The 25,677-nt window shown below is 41.3% G+C and overlaps 1 protein-coding gene across 3 annotated transcripts in view; it reads right to left on the bottom strand.

Annotated features, from left to right (window-relative positions):
• The window catches only part of CCDC141 (coiled-coil domain containing 141), an 808,330-nt gene that overhangs the window by 101,500 nt on the left and 681,153 nt on the right, over nt 1-25,677 (bottom strand). The gene's annotated exons all lie outside the window — the stretch shown is intronic.

Below are 25,677 nucleotides of genomic sequence, written 5' to 3'. Positions count from 1 at the left end.
TATATTTTTGAGAATTCGAAACTTATATTTTAATTTTCAATATCATCTCAGGAAAGCTATATGTATGGCTTAAATGACACAAGTTTTCATATAGGTGTCAACATTTCGGAGTAGGTACACATATGCAAAATATGCACTTTCAAAGTAAGGAACTTTATTATTTCATTCCCTTAAAGCGTGAGACCAGTTTACCTGACCAGGATAATTCCAATGTGTTGAATTTACCTATATGTAAGGCAATGTCTCCCCCATGGATTGTAAAAGTACAGTGTATCATTAGCCTACAATTTTCAAATAAGTATATCAGTGCTAGTATAGATTTCATGATTCGCTGTCAATTTTTTTGGAAGCTGTTTTGAATTTACCTGAATACCATTGTCATATTATTCTGTCGGCATATCTTTACCTAAATGAGTACATTATATGCCACTTCCAGGATAAAAAAATGTAAAACATTGCACCATTCTCCTCCCCTCTTTATGAGATGAAATTTCCCAGTTATGCATTAAAATAACATGCACAGCAAAGCATAAATTACTTTTAAAAATGTATTTTCTTTGACCTGCCTACTTAATAAATAGCTATAGCTGGACAGCACAAACACATCATATAAACATTTAGATTTGCAAGAAAAATGTTATTCTGCAAATTTTCATAGTTTTACAGTTAGCAACGTTGCATAATTTTTTTTTAAATTGTCACCATCCCTAATCCCTTGAATATATATTAAATAATCTATGTGTTTTTTTTCAGATTCCTGTGGCATCAAATCAATTTAATTGTGGTGACTGTATGTGAGTGTATTCATAGACTGAATGATTTAGAAAAGGGAATCGTGAATAATATTTGGTATGGCCGTAGAAACTACAGTGCAGCTTCATGTAGATACAATTGGTAGAAAATGTAAACATATGATATGGAAACATAATAAAAAGAGGAGGCTTCTAACCTGATTCAAAAAACACTGAACCGTAATTCCATATCTAAATAATTTAGCAAGGGAAATCCTTTAAATTGCTTGGTTGCTTAAACCCTGTCCCCTTGTTTTGCGGGGTTTTTCTCTTTTTTTCACAGTTCCTACTAACTTATCAATGCAATTAACTCTTAATGAATCAGAAAATTAAATAAAATGTAAAATAAACTACAACAATGATGAATCCAAGTGCAGTGAAAATCTGTGTTCTTCTTACATTTATTACATTTATAATGAAAGAGCCCAGATAATGGGTGTTCCTTAAGAAAAGACATACCAGATACTTTCAGCATACATTTCAAATATGTCTTCAAGAGTTTATTTAAAAAGAATTTTTCGCTTCTAGAATTATTAATTACATTCTACTTGGTAGACACTTTTTAGATATCCTTCAAACTCTGTTATAAATTCAAGTTCTCGCTGTTAACCTGTTCAACACCCAGCTTGTTTTTGATTCATTTACTTTCTCTTACAACATTGAATAAAAAAAGAGATGTGAAGATGTCATTTCTGTTCTAACGAAGAGCAAAAGAGAGATATGCAGATGTAAAGTAGAAGTTCATGTTCAAGCTACATTTTCCATCTTTAGGTGGAAGTTATGCAGAGACTATTGAATTAGAAATCAATATAGCTGAAATGAAGAGAGCAACAGAAACATTCAGTCTTAACAAAGCCCCTAAATTGTACATATGATACTTCAAGTGGTATTCCCTTTAGGGGCATCAATAACCAAAAATGTCCAAAGAAATGCAGGAAACAAGGCTAGACTCATAGCCAATTCTTGAAAAAAACCTAATTACGGGTCCAACTACAGACAATTTTATTAATTCATGAAAATATGAAAATGTTGAAACAAATCTGAGCATTCAGCCTGAAAAGTTTGTTCAATGTTCACCACTGAGGAAACAGTTTAGTTCATTAAGATTGTATTGATACAGCAACACTAGACCATTTAAGTATAGTACTTAAGTAGACATCACCAAAAGTGCTCATTTAGATGCAATCAATCATGTAATTTGGGGTTTACAATTTGCACACTAGCCAATAAACAAATGGTCTAAAGCATATTTATGAAGTTACCATGGCAAAGAGTCTAACTAATGTACTATTATGTGATTCACTTAAAAATCAGTAGGGCAATAAGCAGGGGTGTCAGCTATCACCATACATATAATCTAAGTTATTGTATTAGCAATACCCATCTGAAAAAATCCTGATCATACAAGGTTATCTGTAGGACCTCATGGCTTTACAATGCCACATTTACTGATTATGTTTCTGAGGTCTCAATTCCAGCTATTCTGCAAAACTATTCAGGAATAGAGGGAGGTATAGAGATAGCTGGTTACAATTCAAACTGATATAGTTAACTAAAGTCAGTGTCCGTATGATTATGGTCAATGCTTGGACACCAAATTTCAAAAACAGGTGGGAAGCTTCTAAATTAGGCCTGTGAGACATTGTAGCACAAATGAACGAGTAATGTTACTCTTTAGTCCCATGGGTTGGTCAGTATAGTTACAGGAAATGTGAATAGTTCTTAATTTTGATAATAATAGGGGAACCTCCTGTTCACGGATGTCAATCCTGTGCTACACGAGAGATGATTTTAACTGTATAGGGTGTTACATCAAATACTTATCAACTTCTCATCCCAATTACTTATATGCCATCAGCCCCAAGCTGGTTCAAATTCATACTCACTAATCACTCACAGCAGTTTAACTTCCCCTGTTTCTGTGATCTTTGGAGTTTCTGAGGGGTCTGTTTTGAGCCCTGCTCTCATTAATCTATACAATGCCCTCTAACTTTATTAATTTAATCTTTTAAGTTTTCATTTATGGCATATGCAGATGACACCCAGCAAGCGGAGGCCTTCAAAGGTGAAAGAGAGCAGTATTCGCTTGGATAACCCCTTAATAATGACCAGAATATCTTGAGTTCTGCATTATTGTCTTTGGAACTGGCCCCAACACCAAATCCTACTACTTAACGTGGAAATCTTGAGGAGTTTTCTGAAGGTCAGCAGGTCTTGGGTTTGCCGTAGGTGGATGGGGAGGGTGTTCCAGGTCTTGGCGGTGAGGTGGGAGAACGATCTGCCGCCGGAGGTTGCTCTTCGGAAGCGGGGTATTGTGGCAAGGTCGGCGGAGCGGAGCTGGCAGGTGGGGGTGTACAAGCCGAGTCGTCTGTTGAGGTATGTTGGTCCGGTGTTGTGGAGTGCCTTGTGTGCATGGGGGAGGAGCTTGAAGGTTATCCTCTTGTTGACCGGGAGCCAGTGCAGGTCTCTCAGGTGGGGTGTGATGTGGCTGTGGCGAGGGATGTTGAGGGTCAGGCGTGCAGAGGTGTTATGGATGTGTTGGAGCCATCTCAGGAGTTTGGCCGAGGCTCCTGCGTAGAGGGCGTTTCCGTAGTCCAACCTGCTGCTGACAAGGGCCTGGGTGACCGTTCTTCTTGTTTCAGTGGGGATCCATTTGTAGATCCTGCGGAGAATGCAGAGAGTGTTGAAGCAGGAGGAGGAGACGGCGTTGACCTGTTTAGTCATGGAGAGGGTGGAGTTGAGGAACACCCCTAGGTTGCGTGAATAGTCGGTGGGTGTTGGAGCAGTTCCCAGTGCGGTCGGCCACCAGGAGTCATCCCAGGCCGAAGGGGTGGATCCAAGGATGAAGACCTCAGTCTTGTCCGAGTTCGGCATCAGTCAGCTGTTCCTCATCCATTCAGCGACGGCCTTCATTCCTTTGTAAAGGTTGGTTTGGGCAGTGTGGCTGTCCTTGATGAGGGAGAGGATCAGCTGGGTGTCATCGGCGTCCAAGATGATGTTGAGGTCATGCCGACGGGCAACGTGGGCGAGCGGTGCCATGTAAATGTTAAACAGAGTTGGGCTGAGGGATGAGCCCTGGGGTATGCCGCAGATGACCTCGGTGGCTTCCGAGTGGAAGGGGGGAAGGCGGACGCTGTGTGTTCTGCCAGAGAGGAAGGAGGTGGTCCAGTCCAGGGCCTTCTCTTGGATCCCGGCGTTGTGGAGGTGTGTTTGGAGTGTGTGGTGGCAGACAGTGTCGAAGGCGGCTGACAGGTCCAGCAGGGACTTGATGTCATCTGTGGCGGCGATGAGGGCAGTCTCGGAGCTGTGGTTGCTGCGGAACCCGGACTGGGAAGGGTCCAGGATGTTGTTCTCCTCGAGGTAGCGGGACAGTTGTTCGTTGACGGTCTTCTCGATGACCTTTGCCGGGAACGGGAGCAGGGAGATGGGCCGGACGTTCTTGAGATCCTTGGGGTCCACCTTGGGTTTCTTGAGTAAAGCGTTGATCTCGGCGTGCTTCCAGCTCTCCGGGAAGGTTACTGTCTCGAAGGAGGTGTTGATGACTTTCCAGAGATGGGGTGCGATGGATGTGCTGGCTTTGTTGAAGATGTGGTGTGGGCATGGGTCTGACAGAGATCCGGAGTGGATGGTGTTCATGATCTTGATGGTGTCGTTGTCGTTGATGTTGGTCCAGGAGAGCAGGCGGTTGGTGTGGATGGTGGTCGTGGGGGTGGAGGTCTCAGTGGTTGTTGGGGCGGTCGTGGCGTTGAAGCTGTTGTTGATGTCTGCGATCTTGCGGTGGAAGAAGGTGGCCAGCGAGTCGCACAGGTCTTGCGAGGGTGGGACGTTGTTGGTGTTGGAGCTGGGGTTGGAAAGTTCCTTCACGATGTTGAAGAGCTCTTTGCTGTTGTGCGCGTTGTTGTCTAGGCAGTTTTTGAAGGAGGCCCTTTTGGCAGATCTGATGAGATGATGGTGTCTACAGGTGGCGTTCTTGTGGGCTGCGTGGCTGTCCGGTGTTCGTTCATGGAGCCAGATCTTCTCCAGCTTTCTACAGGTTTGCTTGGAGGCCCGGAGGTCTTCATTGAACCACCTGGCTTTCTTGTTGGTAAGACTGTTGGAGGGTTTCTTGATCGGGCGAGGGTGTTGGCTCAGTCGTTGATCCACTGTCTGAGGTTGCGGGCGGTGGGGTCAGTGGGGTCGGCGGGTGGGCTCTGGGCGAGTTTGGTGGTTAGCTGGTCTTCGGTAACTTTGCTCCAGCAGCGGCGAGGCATCTGTTGGGTGCGGTGGTGCGTGGTGGGTTTCTTGAAGGTGAAGTGGATGCAGCGAAGGTCGGTCCAGTGGAGTTCGATGGTGTGGTTGAAGGAGACGTGGGGGCTTGAAGAGAAGATGGGGTCAAGCGTGTGACCGACAGAGTGTGTGGGTGTTGTGACGAGTTGTCTGATTCTGAGGTTGGTTAGGTTGTCGATCAGGGTGGTGGAGTCGGTGTCGTCGTTGTTCTCGAGATGGAAGTTCAGTTCCCCGAGGAGGATGTAGTCCGTGGAGGTGAGGGCGTGTGTGCTGACAAAGTCGGCGATGGAATCACTGAACTGTGGTCAGGGTCCGGGGGGTCTGTAGATGAGGGTTCCTCTGAGGGTGGTGTTGGGGTTGGTGTGGATCTGGAAGTGCAGGTGTTCGGCGGTGCTGAGGGTGTCGTCGGTGTTGGTCGAGACTCTGAGAGTGTTCCTGTGGACAACAGCAATTCCTCCTCCTGCTCCATTAGTGCGGCCCCTGCGGGTGATCTTGTAGCCTTCCGGGACGGTTATCGCTATGTCAGGTGCCAAGACGGGGCTAAGCCAGGTCTCCGTCAGGAAAGCAACATCTGGGGAGGTTGAGTCGAGTAGGTCTCAGAGTTCAACGGTGTATTTGCGGGCGGGGCGGGTGTTGAGAAGGATGCATGTGAGGTGGTTGGGTACTTTACTGGTCGGCAGCATGGTGGGGCGGATGCTTGTGAAGCTGCAGTGCCGGCAGGTGAAAGCTCTGTGGGTGCGCTTCTGGGCGGCCAGGAAGCAGGTGTGTGATCGTCCGGTGTTGAGTGCGTGGAGGGATCTGGCATCTTAGCGGTGTTGGGCGTTGTGGTGTTTACTGGGTCCAGGGGCCTGGGGCCTGGCACTGGATGCGGTCCAGGCACAGAGGGGCACAGACGGGTTTGCCTTCGGCGTGCCAGCAGCGCGCCCGCTGCGCAGGGCCACTGCGCGTCCTCCATATGAGGGGATGTGGGAGGGAGGAGCAGCAGGTAGGCGGGAGCGGGGCAGCGAATAGGATTGCAGGGGGCAGGGCCGCAGGGACTCAGCGGAGGGAAATATAGGCAGGCCGTGGGAGAACTGGGCACAGGAAGGAAAAACAAGTTTAGGCAGGAAAACAAGTACAGGCACAGCGGAATAAAAACAAGTCTGGGAAAGAAAGCAAGTACAGGCACAGGGGAATAAAAACAAGTCTGGGCAAGTAAGCAAGTACAGGCACAGGGGAATAAAAACAAGTCAGGACAAGAAAGCAAGTACAGGCACAGGGGAATAAAAACAAGTCTGGGCAAGAAATATTGAAGTAGGTGCTAATTTGTGATGGTGGCCTGCTGGGGATAGCAGACCACCATGTCTGTGATTGCTTTTAAAGAAAACTATCAGTTATTTGAATAGCAGTCTGTTTTCCTTAAAGGAAAGCAGAATGCGTTTAAAAAAAAAAAAAATAATAGTTTCATTTTTTTTTTAGTCAATCTCAAGGGTAACGGGTCCCAAGGGGACCTCTTCCAATTTGCTAATGGGTTGAGTTGGTGGTAAAATGCGGATGTTTAGCAACCACATTTTGGCCACGCAAATCATATATCCCATTCTGATTCAGTATTTGGAAGGGATGCCCTAAACATATCTCTACCAAATATCGAATGGTATGTATTAGCAATTCTAGATTGCGATTCGGTAACATGTTACGAATCACAATTTGGTATTTGGGATTAATACATACCAAAATGAATATTTGCGGTTCAAAACGGCCCAATTTTGTGAATCATCCGTTTTCAACTGGAAAAATGCTTCATACATTTAGCCCTTAATCTTGAACATCTTCAGTTAATTGATATTCTGGGCCTCATCCTATTTTCGGTCTCCTGGTAGGTGCTTCCATATAAACACTTGCACATTCTTCTCTGGAGTCGCATTTTTTAACATATTCTTGCCTAGACCCCCTGCATTTGCCCACGTGCTCTTCATAGAACAGGTCCATCTTATATTTAGGACAGACTAATACTCTTTACTCCAAATAAATTGCAGAGATCTGGTAAACATTTTTTTGCTCAAGCATGGTCGCATTTCATGTACTCGCATGGACCGAAAGTAATTTTTCAATCTTGCCATGACACATTAGAATGCCCCACATTCCTCCTTGTGCTATATTCCTTCTGACTTGGCCTTTCTTCATCAATTCAAAACTTTTTTGTTTCAATTTGTAGTTCATTAATTTTCTGACAGCCTTGAGAGTAATGTGCAGGTAGTTTCTCTCGGGTAACAGCCCACTCATTAAATATATAGTTAAATAGGTACAAAAAGACCTTCTGACACTGAGCATCACTGCTTTGGTGTAAAAGCTGGGAGGGAATATTATAATATTATAATCGGTGTGGTATAAAGCTAAATTATGAGTGACAGATGATGAGAAATCCTTTGACTTTATGGTCCCATTTGCAGCAAAATCCTTTTTTGGAGGAGATGACGAGTGCCCCAACTGAGGGCTAAAGATAAGTACGGTTTTGCTGGGGTTATTAACCAAGTTGTGCAGTTGGAAAACAATGCCATTGCACAAGCTGTGCATTTGTTCAGGACGCTTTATGAAAATAATTAACTTTCTGCTGTAATTTGTTTATTCTCTCCTTTTTGTCTACCTAGCCCTTTCCTACCTCTTTTCCTTATTTTTTTCCCAAAACTCTTTACTTTCTCAAGTCTGGCGCAGTTGCTATTCAATTTCTTGATTTTCCCACTGGTGTCTTAAAAACAACGAGATGTTCCGGGAACTGAGGGGCAGAGACAGAACAAGCGTCTGCGAAGGAGCTGGTCCAATCCCTCTCAGCTAGCCCGACGAGGCGATAACTAATCTCCTGAAAGGTACTCTTAAGACCTTTTCATTACATTTCAAGACAAATCATTCTTTGAATCAGGCCTAACACTTCAGGTCTATACACTTTTTCTTTTTTTCTCTCTATTTCACAAATAGAGACACTAGGTCCTGAAGAAAGCCAACTTGACCCTCTGGGCAACCAGTGGCTGAAACATGTCGACCTTTTTATGGACATAACTCAGTGCGGAAGTCGCATAACTCAACTTCCAACGAACGCCAATTCTTTTAAACAGGCTTTCTTTTCCAAACACTGATTAAACCTCCCATAATGGTTAAGGAGCCTTTTTAATCCCACACTTTTTTTCATTACTGATTCGCTACTGTACTAACCAGTGGTTTACCTCCGGGTGGAGGAAGCATACAATTAAACCCGATGATGATGCTGTCACATTGCTAATAACAACAAGGCGGAGAACCAAGATATACCGCCTATCGAGCCTTGGTACGTGAACGAGGGTTTTATATCGGAACCGAAACCGAATATGAGAACTGAAACCCTGGTTACTCAGGACAAGTGATCTCTTCCCCTATTGATTTTTGTAGTCTTAAAAACAACAAAATTAGGTATCTGGTCGAGAAGAACAAAGGGAGTTTTGTTGATTTATCTGTGTGGTTGTGCTTATTAATTTTATTTTTAAAAACAGATTTTATTGAAATTTTAAGAGCACCACGTGGGGGACGGCCCAGCTATATAATATTACAATAACTGGACCCATCCATTCGTGTAAATGGTACATAAAACCAAAAAAATAAGAACAACATTAGAACTATACGCAGGTATTCCCCACCCCGACCACATTGGCAAACATAATTTGATGCTTTTATACACCCAAGAAGATACATAGACACGGTATGAATAAGAACCTGACAATGACCCAGGGGATCGCCATTATGGAGACTGCGCTGGAAGGGGAGGGAGATCGAGACCCCTTTCAGCCCTTCTGGACCAAATCTTCCTATGCTTTTAAGGACAGCCCCTCGCCTGATAGACAGCCAGTTCAGCGCCCATGCACTTATCAAGCTCTCTCCGCCACTTTCCCATTGTCAGAGGGGAGGTGGTCTTCCACATTTGGGCAATACCCTGTTTGGCGATGGTAAGTGCAAGAAAAAGCAAGTGAGGTTTGCACTGGTTGCCACCGATGTCCTTTGTACTACGGAGGAGGACCAAACGGGGATCAAGTGGAAAGTCCCAGGCTAACACCTCTTTAAGACAACACAGAAACATGCGCCAGAATGGTTGCGAGCTCCACAGCTCCACACTGTATGAAGAAAGGTCCCCTCTTCCCTATCGCAACGCAAGCACAGGGGGGACCCAATAATTCCCATCTTCCAAAGGCGTGACCTGGTATAATATACACAATGGACATACTTAAACTGTATTGGACGATATCTGGAGGCTACTGGCGCACCACGGGGCGAGCCAAGGCCTCAGCCCAGTCATCATCAGTTAAGTCTGGAATGTCATCCTGCCACACCCTCTTCGTCTTGTGCAGAGTCGTAGGTGAGTGTGTTGTCAGTGTCCGATTTATTTGTCGTATCTGATGCCCACCTAAGTCCCTCATAAGCAGGCGGCCCTCCAATGGGTGGAACTCCAGGAGATCGGGAATGAAGGCCAGCAAAGGGGACAATGCATGCCACAGCTATAGATAGCTGAAAAATTGGGATTTATGCAGCTGATACTCATCTTGAAGTTGTTGAAAAGATTTGAGAATGGTACCCTGCACAATGTCCCCCAAGGAGGAAATGCCTATCAGATCCCAATGGCGGAATCCCCTCAGGCCCGCCACCTGTCGCAAATAAGTACTGTGCCACAAGGGCGTTGCCTATGTCAGCCGCCCGTGCCATCTCGTACAGTGCACTAGGTATCTCCACAGCCTTATAGTGGTCTGAGTGGCCTGTGGTAAAGAGTCCAGTCTCTGTACGCTATGAATTAGGAAGTACTTTCCATGGCCCTGTGTTCAAACGCGTAGTCCAAGGATGAGTTGTACCACCAATTATTGATAATCAACTAATGCGCCGGCGCGTGGTTGGAATAGACATCTGCAGCAGTGATGCCCCCACAGTACGTAGACTGTTGGATAATAATCAGATAATAATCAGATGGTTTCGTTATAATTGATATTGAGTGGTTGCACTGAAATGCTAACACTGTATATATATATGCATCTGTATATTAAATGTTATAGACCCTCTAATACAGATACTGTCTGTACTGTAAATTGCTGAAATTGATTTGTATGTATGTGCTGTTTATATATTTATATATATTTTCTGTTTTTGTTTTGTTTGTTTAGGTCATATCACATTTTTTGTTTATATGTAATGTACGAATGACCGTCACCTGACGAAGGCCTTTGGGCCGAAACGCGCGTAGTTCTATTCAACCGCATTGCCTTCATCAATTGTTCCAACGACTGAATATCTCGTATATCACTTGTGTATTTTGTTTTTGATATTGTGGTTATGTAATTTTTCTGTTTACACTGATTGTCCTTGCTCTTTTCTAGTTGTAAAAAACTTCTCTTCACAACATTTGAATGTCATTTATCATATATACAAATGTTTTTAGTGTAAAAAATGAAATGAATAAGTAAAAGAATTATAAACAAAAGAAAAAAATAACATGAAAATATACTATAACCAAAATAAAAAGATTTAAGAATTTTTTGATAAATCACTGTTTCAGCACATACTTATTTGAATGTTGTAGAGGGTACATTATTAGATGTTGATTTAGGGTCTATATATGCCCTTGGAGTTTGCTACACCTCTTCTCTACATAGATTATTTTCCCTACGAGTAGCTAACTTAGTACATTGTAGGGGCCCCCTTTTTTCCACTGAATTTATACTCATGGCCAGTCCATGAGGGGTCTTGTCCTTTATATCATTTTCTTTGCCACAGTATTTAAGTACTTTTTCTTGTGTGACAAAAGAACAACAAATAGTGTATACCATAGTCTCTTTTTGCCAGATTTATGTGTATAATCTACTCACCCATAATATTTTGATAGTATTCTAAGGTAATCTAGCCAGCAGTTCCGTTTACATATCTGAATCTATTTTTGCTATTCTTTTCTCTTTTCATTGTTTTCCTGATACTAATTCTTTTTCTCGCATCCATTATGGCCACACTAAAATCTCATGGCTTTAGTGACGAAGAATTTGCCTCTATGGTAGGGTCTTCGGTTAGTTTTGATACTAGAAACACATCAAACAATGAGCAATGTGAAGAATTACTAAAACTATTGGCCCTTAAAAAGAAAAGTAAAAGAACTGAGTTACATGGAAGATTTATTCTAGACTATCTTAAAGCAGGAGTTATTCCGCAGGGTCTCCAGATAAAAAACATCCCTGGTTTATTTGTCCATTTAAAGCATTTCCTTGAACGTTGGTCCCTTATTTCTAATAGATGCTCTAGGGACCACATGATGCTTATAGTAGAAACGGTCAGAGAGGTCCTAGATGAACTAGCCAAAGAAATTGCAGATCTTGAGGATAAGATCAAAAACTCTACAATAATTACAGATATTAAAAACAAGCTAGAAGATGTAGAGATGGACCTCAATTCATATAGCGACTATCTATTTAAGCGCAAAATGGATAAACTACAGAAAGATTTACGCTTTTTTAGTATGGAAAAAGTATATCCATACTTGGCAGATAATTTCTATGCCCAAGTAAGCGAAAATGACCTAGAACATACAACTCATTCAGACTCTAGATCAAAAAAAAATTCCACTTTTTCCAATTCCTCAGATTCAGGAAGTAACTCTAGTATGCCACCTTTTCAACCGAGGGGAAATCGTTTCAGAGCCAATCAAGGGTACAGACCTTTTTTAGGGAGACGTCAACCGAGAGGAAATTGGAGAACGAATTATCGATCCCAATATCGGCCACAACAACAATATCAATACAACCAACAATATCAACCACAAGGACAATATCCATCGAACCAACCATATCAACCTCAGGGTCCATATCAGCCCCAATTCCAGGACAATCAACAGAATACGGAGAGATATCTAGAAACGAGAAATGCAAGGTACTGGAGACAATGAATACAATACCTATTTTCAATTTGAGTAGCCATAACACTAACTCAGCCACTCTTTCAGTACTCTCGAAAGGTCTCTCGTTTGTCCCCCACTCTGGTTTGAATAAGTTCGAATTATTCAATGACATGATAAGTTTTTTTCGGAAAATACGATTGAAAAGTTTTTTCTCCAATCAGGAATGTGAGTTACCTGAACCAAATAGATCTGGTTTGTCACCAAAATCGATCTTTACACCGTCTCTGGATCAAGTTGATCTGGAAATAGGAATTTTTGAAAAGATTGTCACCTCAAAACTACAAAACATTACCAAATATATACCACATACCCCCTATAATATCTCTATTGATGAACACAATGCTTTATTACAACTAAAAGAATCAACTCAAATAATTGTGAAGAGTTGTGATAAGGGAGGGGGTATTGCCATTTTTGATACCAACAACTATATCGAGAAAATGGTAAACATGCTTAGCGATACAAAATTCTATTCTAAAATTACTAAAGATCCAACTAGTACCATCAAAAATAAGATCACCAGATTAATTACCAAAGCCTTAGGTAATGGAGATATTTGTCAGAAAGAGTATGACTATATGAACATAGGAAACCCAAAAATGGCTAGTATATATGGGATCCCCAAAGTTCACAAGAACGAACATGACCCCCCCCTTCGTCCGATAGTTACCACCATCGGGAGTGTGACAGAACCCATCTCGAAGTACATAGATGCTATCTTGCGTCCCCACATAGAGAAAATTCTGGGACACATTAAAGATACCAGACATGTAATTACTCAGTTTGAAGATACCACGTTCAATGCTCACCGTCAGTGGATGGTAACACTGGACGTGGAGAGCCTTTACTCTAATATTCCCTGTGAAGGGGCTATGGAAGCCACCAAGTGGTTCATTGAGTCCTTCAATATTGACTGTAATATGTCATTTATCTTGGACTGTCTCCAAGTTATTTTGGAAAATAACATTTTTGAATTTGCAGGGCAACTCTATAAACAAATCAGAGGAGTCAGCATGGGCGCTTCGTGTGCACCCACAATCGCTAACATTTATGTGGCTTTATTTGAGGAAAAATTTATTTTTAATGAGGTTGCACCTTTTTTTGAATCAATTTTTTATTGGTCACGTTTTATTGATGACATTATTTTCATTTGGGATGATAATGAGGATGTTCTACAAGACTTCATATCTTGGCTGAATGCCTGTGATCCCAATTTAAAATTCACGGAAAAAATAAGTAACTCAGAAATCGAGTTCCTAGATTTAAATATTAAACATCATGAAGGAAAGCTAATCATGGACCTTTTTACCAAACCGACAGCACGCAACACGCTCCTTCATTACAGTAGTTACCACCCCTCGTCACAGAAAGATAGCATTCCCTTCAGTCAATTTCTCAGACTGAGGAGGAATTGTACTAGATTAACTGACTATGACCAGAGGGCTACTGTAATGAAGGAGAAGTTTCTAGAACGCGGTTATCCGCATAGATTGATACGGGACTCCAATAAGAGAGCCAGGTATTATGATCGCCAGCATCTCCTTACAGGCACCAACGACAAACGGGATGCCAGTTTGGTATTCGTAACAAGGCACTCCATGTTGAATAAACAAATCCAACAAATTCTGTATGCTAATTGGCATATCCTTAATGTTAACAGAAGTGGAAAGGAGATTATAAATAAACCTCTCTTTGCTTATAAGAAAAATAAAAACATTAAGGATATAGTGGCCAGATCCAGGATGTCAACTATGAAGGCCAAGAGCCAAAGAGACATTATCACTGGGGCTCCAGTGATAGGAAATCATAGGTGTGGAATCTGTAAAATTTGCCCACTAACAATTGAAACTACAGAATTCACTTTCAACAATATAACTATTCCCTTGTTGACCATGACAAATTGTAAAACCACCAACATTGTTTACCTTTTAATCTGTCCATGCAACAAAGGATATGTTGGTGAATCCTCACGCTCTGTATGTACAAGAATCACTGAACACAAATCAGCGATTCGTACGCGAAAGCTAAATGCCCCCCTAGTGTCGCATTATCTAGACAAGGGTCACAAACCTGAAGATATCCAGTGGGTAGTCTTAGAAAAAATTGTGGCAAAATCAGGTATCAACATAGACAAAATTCGTCGCAAACGTGAAGTGTTTTGGATTTTCACTCTGGACACTTTTAAATCGGGCCTGAATTCCGAAATTCCATGGCAGCAAGCGATCCTCTAATTATAGTATCAGGGTATGACCTTAAACATAGACATGTACCTATAACAACCGAGTGTCACTGTGTAACTCGTTTGACGATCTGGTGCCATGTGTATGGTGGGTAATATCACATACCTTATGAACTATTGACGATTATGTCCATCACCAGCCAAATGTTTGTATGGAGTGTCTGTTTTTATGTTAATACTTTTTAAGAACCTCTAATACAATCTGTCTCTTAATTCAGACATTAAATATCGTCTGGTTATAAAAATATCTGTTTTATTTCGTTTTTTTGTGACAAAGCGAATTTATAATTTTGTTAGTTGGTTTATCGTAGATATCATCTGTATTTAAATAAAAATCATTTTGATCCGTGTAATCATCAGATAAGATGATCGGAAGTCTTTCTTCCAGCTGCTTCGGCAGTGTCAACATTTTCAACTCAAACCCCTAAGGAGTCTGTCTTCAATCTTGTTTATATTTTTGCGACTCGAGACTAGGCCGCTCCACGTCATCAAGTCGCGCTATTTGTAATTGGCAGCAGCTGTCAAGCATGAAGTGCGAGGTAATGAGAGCGCGCAATCGTATATATAGCCAGAAATCACCCAATTCGTTTAGATCACGGACATCGGAAGTACCGAACGAGCAGAACCCCCGACCCAGAGCACGACATCCTGGAAACGAAGGTATGCTTCAAATCCAAGTGGAACCTCTTTGGATTTATAATATTTTAGCTTCAGATGAGGGATTAATATTGATTCCATTCTATCTGCTTTATGTTCATGTTACAGGAAGCCTGAACTACATGAACTCCTATCCGGCATATGTACTGACATTAACACGTTAAGGTAATGGCATTTAAAGATACGATTAGAGAGGCTACCGACACTATTATTATGCCTAGTACAATAGTGTTCTTTTATTTTTTAGAGCATATATACAACAAAGAACTCCTATCCAGCATATGTACCCACATTACTGCGTCAAGGTAATGGCAATAAAAGATATGATTAGAGAGGCTACCTACACTATTATCATGCCTAGTACAATAGTGTTCTTTTATCTTTTAGAGCATATTTACAACAAAGAAATAGATTACGGCACTTGACATTTCCGCTGGAATTCGAATAGAAAAATAGGATTTTGCCCTGAATGTTATAAATAATAATCGTCGGATATTTGAGGTAGGAACTCCCCTCATGAAAAGTGTCTTCAGGGAATTTTTGGGTGCAATGCGTGCGTCTCCACAGCCGTAGTTATGATGAATTATTATACGTTTCATTTATATGCATGTTGTGTTTTTCTCTTTAAACATAAAATCCTAAGTGTATACCCCTACAATTCTTGTGCGATTACCGCCCTGTCATAACTGTGACCATTGTGGGGCTAAAACTATATATATATCGCCAAGACAGGTTTTGGTCCGCAACTCGTAATTGTTTGTATACATATGTTCGGAATAGACCTTATTTGACAAGAAGGGTATTGCGGCATAAAAATAACAGTTCACTATAGGCCCCTGGTTCGCCAACTCTATATATTGTGAACAGACTTTAAATGAAATAAACAAGGGTGCAGTGACATATAAATAGTAACTTTTTTGCCTTTATTAATTTAGAGTCAGGCAACTTCAACAAAGACTCCATGGAAACGTTTTTATCGCAACTTGACCTAATTCATTGAATTCAACACGTGATTGAGTGCGCTGAAAGTCATTTGCATAAATAAATCAGGTACATCTCCAATGTAGGGCAGCAAAGATAGTGTCTAACATTGTATGGTAAATCATTGGTGTCTAAACAAGACCGCATGTCTATTTTTCAGCATAGCAGAATCGATACCAATGAAATATTAGCTGCCTGCGTAGGAACCAAATTTTCTGTGTTGATTCCACAACGTGACATTTATGATGTAAGTAAAAATGGTTGCATCCTTATTCTTTAGTAAGGGCAACTATAGGTTGATCTAATAGGTACTTTATTCATATCTAGAGCTATCCTTCCTTCTTGATTTCTTTCTTTCGAAGCATTTATCTCTAACATGGAACTGTTGGTCTTTGAACCCTTTAGAAAAGCTATCACATTTAGGAGTAAAGTAAAAATGTTTAAATTCTATTTGATTTTTCAACAAAAGTATATCAGGTATAGCTAAAAGTAGATAAAGATCATTTACAAGGTAACCTGGCATGTTTAAGTCAAATAATCAGATGGTTTCGTTATAATTGATATTAAGTGGTTGCACTGAAATGCTAACACTGTATATATATATGCATCTGTATATTAAATGTTATAGACCCTCTAATACAGATACTGTCTGTACTGTAAATTGCTGAAATTGATTTGTATGTATGTGCTGTTTATATATTTATATATATTTTCTGTTTTTGTTTTGTTTGTTTAGGTCATATCACATTTTTTGTTTATATGTAATGTACGAATGACGGTCACCTGACGAAGGCCTTTGGGCCGAAACGCGCGTAGTTCTATTCAACCGCATTGCCTTCATCAATTGTTCCAACGACTGAATATCTCGTATATCACTTGTGTATTTTGTTTTTGATATTGTGGTTATGTAATTTTTCTGTTTACACTGATTGTCCTTGCACTTTTCTAGGTGTAAAAAACTTCTCTTCACAACATTTGAATGTCATTTATCATATATACAAATGTTTTTAGTGTAAAAAATGAAATGAATAAGTAAAAGAATTATAAACAAAAGAAAAAAATAACATGAAAATATACTATCACCAAAATAAAAAGATTTAAGAATTTTTTGATAAATCACTGTTTCAGCACATACTTATTTGAATGTTGTAGAGGGTACATTATTAGATGTTGATTTAAGGTCTATATATGCCCTTGGAGTTTGCTACACCTCTTCTCTACATAGATTATTTTCCCTACGAGTAGCTAACTTAGTACATTGTAGGGGCCCCCTTTTTTCCACTGCAGGTCTGAAGTGCAACATGGACGGCTCCTCCCCCCCATAAGAAGTTGTTAAGTAGGGCGTTGACCTGTGTGAACCATACCCGTGGTATGCAGTATGGGAAGTTCTGCAGACGATAGAGTATCCTGGCAAGAGTGACCATCTTGAAGATGGCGGAGTGCTTATTCATTTAAATAAAATCTATTAAGGTATAAATTGAAGGTAAGAGATGACGCATGTATCAAAATCTGAGAGCAGTAATTTGAAGTGAAAGACAAATTTATGATTTGAATTGAAGCCAGATTGTCGAAAGGTCTTTGCACTTTAGTGGTAGAATGTGGTGAGGTATGAATCTGACTACTCTTCTAAAACTTTAATTCTCTTTAAAGATCTCTAGAGGGATACTTGTAATACATTGGGTTACACATTGCTTTAATTTGCAACTGCTTCAAACTCAGTAGCAAAACTATGGCCCTTCTGATGAATAAAATCATCTCCCCATGTGCATCCACGGCTATCATGTGACCTGGGTACTAAAAGGGCTCCACCACCTAGGTATCTGGGTCAATAGGGGTCTAACACATATGGTGGAGGACAACATTCTCCTCATCTTGGAGTGCACCCACCAAGATTTACTGAAATGGTCCCACTTCCATTTGTATTTCTAGAGAAAGAGTGCAAACTATCAAAATGACCACGTCCACTGGCTTTCATATTTTCAGCAAGCTATTTGGCTGCCTAAAAATCTGCTGTCAATAATTAAAGCCAACATACGGTCCTACATTTGGAGTGGGTGAATAAAATGCATCCAAGCCTCCCAACTCTGGGCGATAACCGAGGCTGGTGGCCTCAGGGTTCCCCATCTTGCCGCTTATAGTCTGGCCTCCATCTCTCTCAGGTCGCAGCCCAATTGCATTTTGATAGAGAGACTCTGTTTTCGGGGCCCCTGGAACGCAACCTCCTTTCACCGTAGACAGCACTTCTACTCCCATATCTTTCTTTCAGAGACCCAAGAGAGGCTTCCAACTTGATCTTAGCAGCAATTGTGTGGGCCTGGTAGGAAGCACACCGGCTCCTGGGAGTATCTACTTACCTTCATTGAAAGGATCCTCTCTTGCATAACTTCGCCCCCGGTATATCTTGGTGCCCGCTCTATTGGACAACCTGGATAAACTGTTACATCCATTGTCTTGATGACATCCTTGTGGTTGGCAAACTCAAATCCTTTTCCCAATTACAAACAGAATTTGGGCTTCAGCCAGAGGACTTCTGGTGTTACCGCCAACTGTCTCACTGCTAGTGCGCAAAGCTCAGGCCCCACCCACTGGAACCCCCTACATCTCTTGTACTCCAATATTTCTGAGCCTTTGGTCACTACAAAGGTTGAGTGTCCGGCCTCTATGCAGTCCTTGTTTAAGGACAACATTCCCTTCCTTCTCTTTGGGCTACTACGCTTTGCTGGCAGCGTCTCCTCGGCAAGGTTGCATCCTTGGAAGACTGGGCGGTGCTCCTTTTAGATCACGCTGGGCTGTAAGAAAATCCTGGCTGAAATGTCTCGGTTTTAAAATCCTACCAGACTAGTACTTGACCCCCTGAAAACTCTCCAGGGCACACTTCCTGCCGCAAAAGAATTGCTTGTAGTGTGATCCAGCCAACTGTGATCTATACCACATTTATTTCGACATTCCTGGCTATGGCCCCCTACTCGGCGCTTGTGTGGTATCGCCTACGAGGGCACATAACCTTATGAAGTTCTCCCTCACCTCATTTGGGCCTCCTTCGGATCTACTTGACACAACTTCCCACAACCAAAGATGGCTCGTCACCTCACTGGCAACAGCAGAGCTCTGCATATTCCGCTAGCGCATCCACCCACTCTTCCGCCCCGTCGGAAAGGCTCCTTGAATTATATCAAATGCAGGTTACGAGAAACTCACCTATAAAATGAATGACTAATCCAACATATATGAAGCAATCAGGGACTCCTTTATGGCAGGAATGGTGAGACTATTAACCTAAGTTCCCTACCGGATGTGAGGTATACCCTCACAGACCTAGGACCCGGCCCTATAGTTGTGCAGACCCTAGTGATGTTAGCACTTGTCATTATTGTTGTTCCGGAGTGTCTATTTTCTACCTATATGCTCCAACTGTTCCCCTTCATCGACCACCCCTCTTCTCCCTCTACACATCCTCTGCTACCCTGCCCCTTCCAGTTCTGCGATCCTCGTTAATCAGGGTGGTGAATCTTATGGAATATAAATTCCCCAAGTACAGAGTGTCTGGGCATAGTAGATCACAGTGATGTGATTACTGACCTATGGACACAGATATCAGGCACACAACGTCCATTGGACTCAAACCCCCTCCCCCACCCCGTCATGAGTGGCAGCCCGGGATGAGACAGCTTCCCGGGCACACACATAGCCGCACCCGTGTACTTCACAGGTCTTTGAAAGACCTTTTGCTTGTTAATGAGGCATTGTTGTTGTTTCACCCCTTCTAAGAGCCCCTGCAGCTCCTCTCTGCCTATTGCTTAGAGATTCAGCCCCCCGAAATTTTTTCTTAGCCCCCCCGAAAGGTGGCTCTAGCTGCGCCTCTAACTGATATGCTATGTGGCCCTGATTCTTCCCCATTCCACCTGAACTTATTGGACTCTGTATACTCCTGTACTTATTTGTACCCCCTGTGTTGCAAGCCCGCAGTGGTGCAACTCTGTATAAAAGAGGCACTTTATTATTAAAGCTTCGATAAATAATTGCTGCAAAAAAAAGAACATGTGGGCATATTACACTATATATCTCTTTTCTATGAGTAGTTAATACCACACATTTTTCCCTTGCTTTAAAAAAAATCTAAAACGTTTTCTTTTTCATTTTTGTCTACTTTGAAAAAATCAGAAAATGCCGCTTTCAGTAATGCCAATTTTTTTATGATGTTTTTACGGACAAAATCCCCCACAATTTCTGGGTATTTTAGTATTTCAGTGGAAAGAAAGCAAAATAAATACATAAATTCTCGGTACTATTTTGATCTCCATCTTACAGTGAAAAAAAATTAAAAAATGTGCCCTGACATCACAGAAGCGTTGATGATTGCAGCATGTCAACAGAGGGGTGCAATTCTAGGTATCAAAGTTTGACAAGCATTATATTTTAGAAACAGTCTTAGCATTCTGCAGAGGGCCAGATGGAAAGCAGAGACGTGCTAATGGGACCCGGTAAGAATGCCTGTGAGACAAGCTCATGCAATCTGATGCCTGCCTGCTCATTAGAATTGAGGATTTGGAAAGAACTCTGGCACTGCAAATCTACGGAGCAGCTCCTCCATGAGCTGGGTGGGACGCTCGATCTCAAATCTGGGGAACCGGGTTCGAGTCTCAGCAATGACACCAAACAGCCTTTGATTCTAGACAAATAACTTAATCTCCATGACTAACAATAATGAATGTGTGCTTGTGTAACGTAACTGGTGCTTATGTAATGCGCTCTGATACTTGATACCTTCGAGTCAAGTTCACGCTATGTAAACTCAGGGGAAAACATTTTAGGAATAAATGGGTGCAAACTATTTTCTTACCGTTTTTGTGCGTTTATTATCGCAGATTGTCACTGGAGTCGCCGGAGTACAAAACCCAAACGAGTCTGTTAGCACTAATGTGGCAGAAGTTCCTCGCAGAAAAAAAGTATGAAAATATAATTTGTTCTCGGTATTTACCCCAAATGCCGACCTCAAAATATTCTGCGCATTCCTTTGAGGTCAGAGGTCAATTTGTTATTCTTGGAAAGATTAATTCTGTTGAAAAATCATCTTTTGGTGGTTTGTCATATGCTTAATTGTTCCTCTGTATGTTAAGCAGGCCTTGGAAAAGCACTTGCAAAACCCACCAGAACCGGACTTTCTTTTTATTACTACACGTGTTACAAAACCTACCAGGACATGACTCTTTTTTTATTACTACGCATGTTACAAAACCCACCAGGACAGGACTTTCTTTTTATTACTGCACGTGTCTATTTCTGTATTCCTCCTGCCAGCCACCCACAATCTTAGGTTACATGGTTTCGAAAGGAGCATTTCAACATTTTAAAAAAACAAGCCACGCCTACACTTACCTCCTTGTGTAACCTCCATTCAGACAACTTATTTAACAATTTGCAACAAAATAGCAGCAGATGTTTGTTTACAATCTCTTCAATGATAAATACAGACATACTAAGCATCATTTGATTTTGAACTAGCTGTTCTATGGTGCCTTGCCCTTAAACCCAAAGTGAACTTGTTTGTTCCTTCTTGGACACTAATGACAGATTCCTGTCAAAGGTTATGCTAAGCAAGGCAAACTTCAGGCCTCACTGTGCAAAGAAGGACATATTTCGCTTCCACAGGCCAGATAAAGAACTAACAAGGGCTAATTTGTCATTGCAAGTTGTTATTTTACTCATAGTTCAAATTTTGTGGAAAACCATTTCTGACATAACATATTGGATCTACATTTTTTAACATACAACTTTCATTTGCCTAATATCACAGAACATATTAGTGGGAATCCAGAACTTTCGACTGACAAACTAGGGGTGGGAGACAGCACCTTACTCTGAAAAGTGCAGAGCAAGAACATAGAATTAACATTTCGTTAAAGTATAGAGACATAATGAGCAATGTTCACTAATATAATTTCTGCAATACAATCATTATAAAGATTTGGGATGTACAAGCACATGTTTAGTAGCCAGGGATGCAAGGAAGTAAACGAATATAAGGAATTGAGGCTATAAAAACTCAAAAATGAACACAATTTTACAATGCATTTTAGAAAGTAACAAATAAGCAATTAGTAATAGGGAAGACTTATTTTATCTTTGTACATGTTTACCTACGAAAACATTAACTAAGGAACAACGTGTAGGCTACTGTCCAAAAAGTCTTTAAATGCACGAGAAAATTCAGCAAAATACTTGTGGCTGTACAAGCTTTATCACACCTGTGTTGAGGCAGCTGACTTGATGGGGCAGTACCTCCCCCTCAGTGCATCGTACTGTCTCCCAGCAATACCCCTCCAGCTTTGATTAAACACTAAGCAACTCAACAGCCTCTTATCAGCTGCTGAAAGACTAGGGTGTATACTATAGAAAGGGAATTAAGATGATGCCTTTCTGTTCCTCCACAATCTTACTTACCCTGAGGCTTGTCACTGTCAGCTATCCCTAATTGACGTCCACGACACTGTATGTCTAAAGCATGAATTGCTCCCAGTGCATGCATACTTTGAGAAAAAGTCTTCCTGGATGTATTTTTAATGTAAATGGAGAAGAATAACTGGCTTTTGCTAATTAGGAAAAGTACCTGGCCTATTTTTAACTGAATTGCAACAACACATATTGGGGCTGGTCGGACCACAACTGACGGCCATCTGCTGCTGCGGTCTGACTGACGCATTACAATGCGTGTGGTTGGAGGCAGCAGGCAGAGGGACTGTCCGACGCTTTTCAACAGGCTCAAGGACCTGGTCAGTGTGTCGGAAACCCTTCAAAATCCATTAATGACGGGGACTCCGCTGTCGGGATTATGATGACGGTTTCTGACAGCCATTCCATGTCAGCCTTTTAGACATGGAAAGACTATTGTAAAGTGACATTGGGGGCCCCTAGAAGGCCCCCTTCCCTCCTGTCCCTCTGCTCTGGGGCCTTGGGGGCACCTATGATGCCCCCTAAACATACCTGCACCTTGTGTCAGGCACTACGAGGTGCCTGCCACACGGTGATGGGATGTTTGAAAACATCCGTTTTTCAATGGAAGCTTGTGCTGTGGGCATTTTCTGCCAGCTGCACAAGCTTCCATTGTAAAATGTATGTTTCCGACTGCCCTAATGGTGGTCGAATCCAAATACTTCCGTCGGAACCGCCGACCAAAGGTCGGGCGGTTCCCAATCCGCAACATTGCCAACATCGTAATAAGCCTCACTATGTTAAGGTCATAGGATTCTAGCTTCAAAATATTCTTTTGAATTTAGAGTTTTATGTTTTAGAGTTTGTGGTTTTATTTCAACATGTTGCGTTCCATAAAAAAAAGTTCCTTTTTGCACTTAAGCAGTCGCACTTTGCAGTTGAGGTCTAATAGCAGCCGAAAACACTGTACATATACGACATAAATGTTTGTATTGACTGATCTGACTATGTACCATCAACTCATCAACAACATATTTTCTCATGCACCATTTGAAGACACTTCGTTAGAACGGCTATCTATTCCAGTGGACACAAATACAAATTGATGACCATTTATCTAAGCTTTTCTCATTCACAGTTTACGCTCACATTACCAAATACAGTTTATCAGCTGACCCTTTTGCCTTTCTAGAAATATGCTGGGAAATTCGCAAAAGAATTTTGCCTCATCTAACTCTGATCTGGTGGGGAAGTGGGTGGATTGGTGGGAGTGGAACATATTTTGCCCAGACACAGATTTAGAAAACACATTTGCACATGTGATAAATATGCGACGTGTGCAGTAACTCATCCATCTGACCCAGTTCAAAATCAGCCCTAGTGAGAGAGGCCAAAAGTGTGGATGGATATAAAACTCAGCGCATACCGAGGCCTAGGATAATCTAGGAGAAATTAGACATTAGATCCTAATCTTCAGAAGACGAGTAAAACAAGTACTGCCACGGACAATATTCAAAGTGCCATATGGGTTCTGGGTCATTTATGAGGCAAATATATAGTCTTTTTTTATATATATATTCTCTGGTTTGAACAGTTTCTGCCTGATATTTATTCTATGTAATTTCTGAAGTTAGGTTGTAAGATTTTAATAACCTAAGGCTTTTGGTTGACGAGTAGATAAATGTAAATTATTATTATCATTATTATTGTATGGAAATGTTTAGAGTGAAACCTATAACTCGTTCAAATCCCTTAGCAAAATCAAGGAAACAACATACACAATCGGAGTGGTTGATTCAAAACTAATGGAAATGATGTATACATAGAGAAACAGACAGTGGATCAATTCTTTCACAGGCACCAAAACCGCAAAAATAGTCCAACCATAAATTCAAAAAAGGCAATAAATGTCTTGTGTGCTAAACTTCAATGGTGCCCACTGTCCAACAGCACCACCCTAAACTAGGGTAATTATTAATTGCAATACTTATATCGAAGTTGCACCACTTTGATATTATGTAAAAATCTCTTTACAGGTAACATTCCATAAAAAATTAAGAAAGAATTATTTATTGCTTGCAGGATGTGTTTTTCTCTTCTTTATTAAGTGTAGTTACAGCCACAGCCAACGCGTTTCGTTCTGGAAACAGAACTTCTTCAGGGCATTCGATGTCTTATGGGATCGAAAGAAGAATAATTCTCATATTCCTTTTTCCAAACATATAGTGAGCCAATAATAACGCACGACTCCCAGAGTATACAGCAGATTCTGATGAAGTGAACGAAATATGTGAAAAAATATATCCAGACGAGGTATTGAATACACCTCCTTCAATATCATACAAGATGTATTTCAGATTCAGAAGTGATACTCGTGGCTCGCCGTGAATACTCCTAATATCTATCCAATTCAGATCTGGTCATCTCATATATTTGAAAACGAACGCCGGCGGTAGTGTAAAATGAGTACGTCACTAAGGCTAGAATCTTCTATAGAATTAAGATATTTGAAAAAATATTGATCAAAGATAAGGAGTAAAATGCTCAAACGGTCCATTTGTAAATATACTAAACAACCGGGTCTTGAGCTTTTCACGAAATATCAGATTAACTATTCATTTTATGGGTTATGGCATGGTTCCAGTGTCTTGTGAATTAATATCATAATCTACGACACCACATCTTTGTGTTCAGTGGTGTAACAAAAGTTTAAGTGTCCCCCTGCAATGTACATGGAGGGGCCCCGGTTCCGGGTTTAATACGGAGCGCTCAGGCCTAAGCACTGTGCTGAGGGGGCCCCTTGCAGCTCCCCCCGCCCCCCACACCTCTGGGGCCTGTGTTACACCCGTTTGTCTACAAACACAATATGGTTGATTGTGGGTCAGGAGGATGCATTATAAACCTTACTGCTCCACGTTAATATCAATTATTGTAACCATCTAAATTTGCTTTTTGTAGAGGCGAAAATATTAAGAAAGGTACTCTCATCAAAATTTTTATGATTCATGTAGGACTGTGCCCATCTAAGTATATTTGATAGAAATGTACAAAACTCACCATATTTTAAATGTGGAACTCCAGTGCCAGAGGAGGGTTTGATTTTCCCCTAGTTTGTTTGCTCAGGGTACAACCTCAATATGTGCATTCGAGTGCTGGGAGTTTTTGAATAATGTATTTATAGGTATCATTTAGTATGTTAAAGTTAGGCCACAGAATCGCATTCTTTATTCACGCAAAACAGTAAGCAGACATTAATCATGGTTTGCCAATGTGAAAAGATAATTTATTTTCTGTGGCATCTAGGATGTCAAGCCCATGTGGATGATAAAGAACTGGCAGCCCCAAGAACCATAAATGGAAAACTAGAATTTAAGTTTATTTTTATA

This window comes from Lissotriton helveticus, chromosome 3_1 (assembly GCF_964261635.1).
Source record: "Lissotriton helveticus chromosome 3_1, aLisHel1.1, whole genome shotgun sequence".
NCBI lineage: Eukaryota > Metazoa > Chordata > Amphibia > Caudata > Salamandridae > Lissotriton > Lissotriton helveticus.
Note: the sequence above shows the minus strand (reverse complement) of the source record. Positions and strands in the feature narration are given on the sequence as shown.